Source organism: Gastrolobium bilobum, unplaced genomic scaffold, assembly GCF_033153095.1.
Source record: "Gastrolobium bilobum isolate Gb01-03AN ecotype WA unplaced genomic scaffold, APGP_CSIRO_Gbil_v1 utg4070, whole genome shotgun sequence".
In the NCBI taxonomy this organism is placed as follows: Eukaryota; Viridiplantae; Streptophyta; class Magnoliopsida; order Fabales; family Fabaceae; genus Gastrolobium; species Gastrolobium bilobum.
Genome location: NW_026898134.1, coordinates 355,536 through 364,602, shown reverse-complemented (window position 1 = coordinate 364,602; position 9,067 = coordinate 355,536).

The following is a 9,067-nucleotide window of genomic DNA, read 5'->3' as shown; positions in this document are numbered from 1 at the left end:
CCGATGTAGATTCCAACAAACTAGAAGTTCTCATCCCCTTCCGATTCTCGCTCCTCTCGTTCTTCCTCTCGCTCCAGATCTTTCTCTTCCTCCTCGTCCTCTCTGTCACGTAGTTCTCAGAGCCTGAGCCCTCCTCCTGAGAGGCAAAAAAGGTAGCCACCAATTTCTGATGTTTTGAAGTTGTAGAGGTAAAAATTGAACTCGAGGTTCTACAGCTTGTGTTGTTGTTCAATTTGTAGAGGTTCTACAAATTGAAATTTGTTGTAGCATTTAATTTCTGTGTTTGAAAAATTGGATAGGGACTTAGGGCACGACTACTAACCTTGTGAAGAACCAAAAAAATTAATCGACACGTCGTATCTATGTAGGGAGAGGGAAATTGGGAAAGTTTTGGGACTTATAGAGAAAGGTGCGGCTTGAAATGGAAGAAGATTTTGACCATTCTTTTTTGTTGGCATTTAATTTCTTGATTCAGTGATGGGGACATCGCTGGTGGAAGATGAAGATGTTGCTAAGGTTGATGATCGCTGATTCCCTTTATTGTCTCAATTTGATTGCAAAATATGGCAATTATTCTGGTTTACTGTTATGTTCTTTATTGTTTCCGGAATCACTGTTTGTAATAGAATCTTCTTGCGAGAGAGGACTTTGGACCTAGTATTGGTTAGCTGGCTGATATTGTGATGGTGCTTTTTTTGTCTTTTCAATTTTTTTCTTTTATTTCACTTACCCCAATTAGTTTGGGATAAAGTTGATGTTGATGTTTTTTTCTGTAATTTTTGGGGAGTGATTATCAAGCGTTTCCCTTCAAATAACTTCTTGAGTGCTACCAAAGAGAGTAAAATATAACTTTTTTTGCCATGGATGCTTTAATAATTGAAGTAAATGAAAAGTTATCAGATAAGTTATGAATTAATTGAGAGTACGTTTCCTAATAAACTTACTTAGTTTGGTGTGCTGAGTTGACTTGACCAACTTGTTTTTTGTTCCCTACCTGTTTATGTTGCAGATATCAGAAGTGGTAAATAGTATGAAAGACTTGATAGATTACAGCAGAGAAACCGGGACGGGACCTATGGGTAAGTTAATGATCTGTTTACGAAATTGATCATACATTTATGAATGTGGATATGAACATAATTGTGAAATAGTGTCATATTTTATTGAAGGCACCGACTATCTTGCTCTCATATATTGTTGCAATGTTGACTTACCATTTCTAATTGAGCTTTATATAGAATCAGAATAGCCTTAATGCCTCTACTTTTATCAGTTTATACTTTATATTGTAGTTAAGATTAAATTACTTATTTAGTCCCCATAGTTTCATACTAAATAAATTCAGTTTAGTCCCTATAATTAAAATTGATTTAACAGGCCCCCATAATTTATGAACTATGCAAAATGGTCCTTTGTCTGATGTCATTACTTCCCTATGATAATTATATTGACATTTAAATAAAAAAAAGTATCAAATGGGGATACAAGTCGCAATCGTAATATGAATTTTTAGTGACATGTAGGAAAAGCATCACGTCATTCCATGTGAGTCACTTGTGATCATTATTTGGATTTCTTTTATATTTATGCCAGCGTGAACTGGCATGCTGCCTGTGGCTTTCTTTTGCCTCCAAGTATTAAAAATTGTTGTTTTTACCACATTGTTTGGCCGTTTGCTCACTAATCATTTTTCTTTTATGCATTGTTAGTGGGGATTATTTTACACACTACGGAAATTATAGGGATCAATTTAATGTTTGAATTGTTGGGACTAAGTTGGATTTAGCTTGAAAATAATATGGGTAAATGAGTAGATTAAACTATAATTAATTTATTTTGGACATTCACACCAGTTCCCACAAAAACAATATCCTACTTTTTGGTTGATATCTGGAGGACCTTGCGTCCAACCTCTCAAAGCTATGCTAATGGAATTAATTCTAGAAAAAAACGTCTTTTCTATTTGACAAAAGTAATTGCATGCATTCCAAAGCTATTGAGGTTTATGCTCATTCTGTGCTTCATGTTTGTGAAATGTGATGTGACTAACGCAAGTGGGCTATTGTCTATTAGCAAAACATACAACAACATGCTGGAAGTTGGAATTGCATGCTTATGGGCTCTCTATAAGCTTCTCATCAAACCTTCCTTTGTTATGTGAATAGTGCGATTTGAGTTTATTCTATTTGATTAATGATTTTTACTCTCTTTTTTCTTTCTCCAGTTTTCTTATTCCTTCCTTGACCAGTGGTACAAGATGTGTCTGCAAACCATATAAACGCTTCTGAGGATTTCAAGTCTGGAGATGGAGGTATACGGCTGCATTTATATGCATGACTCAGTGTAATATTAATTTTATGTAAATATGTAATTAATATTAACTAGTAATCATTAACATGATTAATAATATTTTCTGTTTGGTTCATAAATTCGTAGAACACGAGTTCGTTATAGTTAATCCTAAAGATGTTGATGATATTAGCAAATACAACCTTCGGGTAACACAACACCTTCTCTGTTTGTGCTTGGGTGACGTGGAACTCGCTCATCTCGTGTTTAGTATGTTTGAATACGAGATATTATTACGTAAAATTCCATTTATGACTTATTCATTTTTATAAATATTTTATAATTATATAAATTTAGAAATAAAAAATTAATCTTCCTATCTTTTCCCCGTCCAAAATGTCTTTGTGAATGGCTTTGTAGGAAGTATTACAGATGTATATGATAGAGCTACCTGAAATGAATTATGCTGCGAATACCAGAAAGCAATCAAAGTTTCTTGAGAGATGTGTGACGAATGGGTATTAGATATTTCCCCTTTTTTTCTTGCTTCTCTTGCATGTCAATAATTCTTCCCCGGTAGTGTTGCTGCTAGTTCATAACTATGCTAATTTTAACTGTATATTTATTTACTAGTTTGTTTATTTTTTTGAACTGTTTTATCAGGTTTAACATTAAGTTTGTTTTGTATCTGTGTTTTTCGATAAGCTTTCATGTATTGTTCCTGCAGGAAATATCGAACACTACATCTGAAATCTGGTTCTGTAGGAAATTTTGGAAAGGTATCTTTGCTAGACGACTGTGCTCCTTGTCACGGATTCGAGGGCATATTTTACATCAGTGTTTATTTCTAAGCTTACTTTTTGGCTCATTTAATTTAATTCTCATTTCGTTTTTTTATTCAATATTTTGTTCCCTTTCTCTCTTCTCTTCTATTCTCCTCACTATGGACAGATCAGATGATATCTACTCATTGAGTTCATTATTTTTTCGTTTATTTCTTCTCTAGACTTCGTTTCCCAAGGCATTTTTTCCTTCCCTCCTTTGTATTCTATTATTCTATTATGTGGTTCTTGCTTTGAAAATAAATAAAATAAAAAAAAGAACAGGTGGATCTTCTAATTTCTTCTTGCACAGATTTTGAGATGAACTATGAACTAAGCTTATAGAGTATGAACATTCCGATAAAGCTGCTCTATTGAACTGCGTTGGAATGAAAAAACAATTATTGTGTTTTTTGATGAACCCATTAATTGATATCATATAACATAAAAAAAATGAAACTTGATTTATTTGTTTTATGGCTAGTGTCTGCCTGAGTCCTTAGTTGATTATTGGGACATGAATGACCTTGACTGTGTTCACTAGCTAAGCGGTAAAGACTGACCTTAGGATTTGTACATTGGTGTTTTGAGGTTGGTTATCATAATAGCTCATCAATAGGATATTAACATAATATGAAATTGATTTGTGCAGGTGTGATTTGGTAGATGGCATTTCGAAGGACTAGGATGGCATACAAGAACAAGTCCTAAATGGATGATAAGGAAAATTTGTACTACCTTTTTTTTTATGCAATTGAGAATTGAGAAGATAATTTTTTGTATAGATGTCCCATAAGTAAACTTTTTATTAGTTTTATTTGGCGATTTTTTCCCTCTATGATATTGGTAGAAAGCTTGATTAGCTTATATAAATTGAAAACATGATGTTTTGTACAAATTCTTCAGTGATAATAGAATATGATGTTTAGTGTTTGGTTCACATTTTAATGTGTTCACTAAATCGTGTTTGAACTATTTTCAACATTATTTTCTTTATTATTGTAATATTTATCGAATTCATAATTTTTTAATTTTAAAAAAGAAATTTCGTATATTTAGCCATAGTCATAAATGTGGCTAAAAAAAGTTTTAGGCACAATTAGCCACATTTTTCTATTGTGGCAAACTAAACAGTTTAACCACATTTATAAAGTGGCTAAATAAACAATAAATGTGGCTAAAAGAAGGCTACCACACTTGGTCAAAATGTGGCAAAGTGAATAAAATAATGTGGTTAAATTATTGCAACACCACTTCTAGCCACATGTAATCAAAATGTGGTAAATTATGTTAGCCACATTTTTTATCAATTTTTGCCACATTTTTAAATGTGGCTAATCATCATTTTTTTTGTAGTGGTCGGACACAACATATCATGATTTTTGAAGTGCCATTGTTTCATAACTCTCATCTATCAGCTCATGTAATTATTTTAGAATTATTTGTTTTCATTCTCTATACTTTCAATATTTAATAAGTACTTGTTCACTGTTCAGCCTAATTTATTAGTCCTTTTTTATAGACAATTTATTAGTCTTTTTATTTCAAAATACTAATCATTTGAAAAAGTTATTTTATTTAATCTGTTATTTAAAAAAATAAAAAATTATTTTTATTTATTGATAGATTCATCAAATAAAAAAAAATATTTTTAGTAGAGTAAAAAAAAGAATTTAATCAAACGCAAATCATATTTTTATAAATTAAAATATTTATATAAAACTCTAAGTAATTAATATTTTAAAATAAAATAATTTATATAAATCACACTCATATTTTTAAGTATTTTTTTATGTACTAACTAATGTTTTTAAGTATTTTGTATATATATATAACATTTATTTATGTATTCTCTGATGAAAATTAATGGGCATGCTTAAAGCCCTAACCCCTAACTGAGGTCAAAAAAATTTTAAACTCAAACCTAGACAAAATTAAAAGACTATTCAGAATTATATTAGTTCTATGAGTTGTTTGGTCTGATAGTCTTTTCCTGAACCAGTTTGGTATGAGAATAAAATTGATGGTTAAAAATTTGTAGATTATTTCTTTTATACAATATTATTAGTAAACATTATTTACGATTTTGATTTTCACTTTTACCTTCGTTTCAGTTCTAGTTACAAATGGGGCAGAAAATTTTCAATGCAACCTGATATATAATCTGACCTTTATAATATAAGTAGTTAAGACGCTATTATTTTGGTAGCAGTTTCTTGTTTTGTTTTTTTAGTATATAAAAGGTACACGGCAGGATAAGTTTCTTTTCATTTTAAAGTCAGGATATATTATAAATTTTAATAAAATATATATAAAAATAAAATTTTATCTACCAATAAATGATTCCGAAATTCTAATAATCTACATTTCACAATTACGACGAACAAAATATCCATGAAAGACAAATCCACGTTTACAAACACGGGACCATAAATTACCAAGGAAAATACATGTACGATTCGTATTTTATGAATTACATACACGTGTATCATATAAGCTGTAACGTGAAAATGAAAGAGCGTGAGCGATTTGTACCCCAAAAGAGGACTATGAACTCCAATGCTAGTGGGTCAACTGTCAAGTGCTATTTACAAGGGCGGCAACCTAACTGAACTAAAAGGTAGTTCTAGTTCTAGTTCTAGTTCTAGTTCTAGTTCATACATATATAGTTCGCGTTCAAACTTATATAAATGAATGAATATAATAATAAATAGCAAGGTTCAGGGAATAGCTAGCTAGGTATAGTTATTTTTTTTTTTGTATAAGTGTTAGCTAGGTATAGTTATAGCTAGGATGCAACGCACGTCACAATAATCATTCGGACTCAAATATCGCATTCATACGATGGTGCAGATAAATGGATATTATGTTAATTGTATTGATGATGCGTACATGACTATCGTCTCTGTTGAGTATCATTTACTAATTAAGTCACTTGCTTAAATGTTTTCCACTTTTTTATTTGCTCATCCCATTACTCACATCAGACTATAATGCAAGGTTCTAAATTATCATCAACTCTCAACTTTGCTTGCTATATGTATGGTTTTCAACGGTCAGACTTCAACGGCCCTTTCATTTGTTCCTCATTTTCAATTTGAGGAATAAAATCAAATACAAGTGGTGGTATTCATCGGTATATATACACGAACGAAGAATACGGCATATACCTAAACGCCATAATTTTGAAGTATTGCATTAACGTATATGAAGCATGACAATTTCTTGGTATATATTTAGATCAACATTATCGCATATCCCTTTTTGAAATAATAATTCCAACCTGTGTATTTATGAAATTACACGTGATTAAATATTTAAATGTTTAATCATGCATAATTAGATTTAATTAAATAAAAAATTTAATTAAAAGAATTGTATTCATTTTTAGGTGAAAAAAAGTGTAGTTAATGAGAATTTTAGGGTAAAAATATATGTAGACAAAAGTACCCGAAATGTAAAAATAAATTGGAGAATATTATTGTAAAAATATTCTGAGCCAATGGAATAAGTTTGGAAGATAGTTAAGAGAACGAGGTAGATAAGTCTTTATCCAGTCGTATGTATAACTCACTTAAGATCTATTTTCTTTCACAAATATCACTCTCTTCCTCGACTCTCCCTCTGTAAAACCCGAGCCACCATAGACAAAGCAGTTCAAAACCTAACTTTCGTGTTTCTCAACCAAATTTCTTGGTTTTTGAACCAATATTGCTTAGAATTGTGAGGCAAACACAACTCCTAATTCATAATCTATCAAAAAGCCTTGTATTGAGAGAAAATAGAGGGGAAAGTGGCACCCCATCCATGGAAATGTGTCTTGGAGTCGCCTATTGCTTGAAGTGAGGCTTGCAATCTCTTCCTTGCATGATTTTAGATGAGTTCATTTTAAAATTCAAGTTTTTCAATGGTTTCTATGATAATGGGTTTTAGGTTTTGATTTTTGAAAATGTGGCTTGAATGAGGTAGTTTGAGCATGATTGAGGCTTAGGTCCTTTAGAGAAAAGTGTTTATATGAGGATTTTAATGATGAAAATGTATTTGGAAGATCATTTTGCACACATTCTTTAAATTTCAAAATTTATGCCTATGTAGTGAGATTTCTTGCATTCCAAATAATGAATGTTGGAATGTTTGAATTGGAAATTGATAGTGCCCATTATGTTGATATGATTGAAGCAAGTGGACCTACTTTGAGTGATCAAACATTGGTTGAGCCAATGGAACTCGATTTGGTTACTTGAATTAAATCAAGTATAGGTAAGCTCTTCACTTGTGTAATGTGTTGAATTGCCTAGATTGTTAATAAATATTGATATATTCATGGATGCAATTGATTGATGGCATTGCACCTTGTGTAGGTGTTCATTTTGTGAGTTTGTGAATTTGATATAAAGCTTGTTGATTGCATATTTGGTGGTGAGACAAAGGTTGGTTTGAAGCTTTGAGCAAGTAAGTCTTCGGACCTTGGGATCTATCCCTTTATTGTTCTACCAAGCCCCGATGGGGTAGTGGCTATTATCGGTGTATGTAATTGCAATAGAGTAATTTAATGCATTGATATATGTATGCACTGGGTGTGACATAGAATGGTGTTTCCGTATATTTTGATTGTTGCATGACGATGAGTAATTCATACTTGGTAATTTAGCTGGCCAGTAGGACTATTTGCATCTGAGAATTCTTAGGATGGCGAGAGTGCCCGAGGGATGTCTTATAGAGATGTTTTACACACTGCATGAGTGAGAGTAGCAATGATTTAATAGTTATTTTGTATTATAATGGGAGGAGATATTTTGGAGCAAATGATCAAGTTTTTAAAGGAGATACAAAAATGTTCCGAATGGGCGTCCAATGTGGTTATAATGACCTGAAGAAAATAATATACAAGAAGTTGAGATTACATTGGCATCAATCCCTCTCTCGAATGATTGCTAGATGTGCCTTGGGTAACCTGGTGCAGTGGGTTGCTGTCGATGTTGTCGAGAATGAAGATGTAACGTTAGTAGTAGACGCATTTCGAGAGCAACAAGAGTCCTCATTCATCAAATTGTATGAGGAAATAAACTATGATGGACAGTCAAGCACTCAACATTCCCTCCCTTCCAGTAAATTAGGCGAAAGTAACCTGAGGTTTGGAGACCTAAAATCAAAATGATAAAAATAAAAGCAATTTAACATAATTCAAAATTTTAATTTTAACATCAAAAATAATTCACACACTAATATAATAACATTAATATAATAGTAAATCCATATGGGCTCCATCCTATATTTTAATATATATATATATATATATATATATATATATATATATATCTTCTAAGGTGTCAAGTCATAAAATATTTAATATTAAAATAAATTATATAAAGCATAATAAAAATCTCTTCCTAATTTTAATTAAGAATTATCAAATATTACATACAATATCCTATATATTAATGTTTCTACAAAGTGATATAATAACATTAATATACATCTCTTCTAACCTAAGGTTTTTACCCTAAGATTACTACCCCATAAACAATTAATATCAAATAATGCAGAAATAATAAAATACAAAATGTCTTCTAACCTAAGGTTTCTACCTTATAAACAATTAATATCAAATAATGCAAAAATGATAAAATATAAAAAGTCTTCTAACCTAAGGTTTCTATCTTTAAATAATTAATATCAAATAATGCAGAAATAATAAAATATAAAATACTAACCTTTATGATGTTTCTTCTAAAATATATCAAATTTGCCAAAAGAGACGGTTATGAGAGAGCTAGAGAGAGAGGTAGTGTAAGTGAGAGTGAGAGAGAGAAAGGGAAAGGGAGTTATGTGAGTGTGTGTCGCGGTTGAACTAAGCTTGCTACCCACCTAGCGAACTTGTGCACGTCTTACATGTGGTCCAACGACTATTTTTTTTATTATCGTTGCACCTAGTTCGCTGGCGCATCCAACAAACT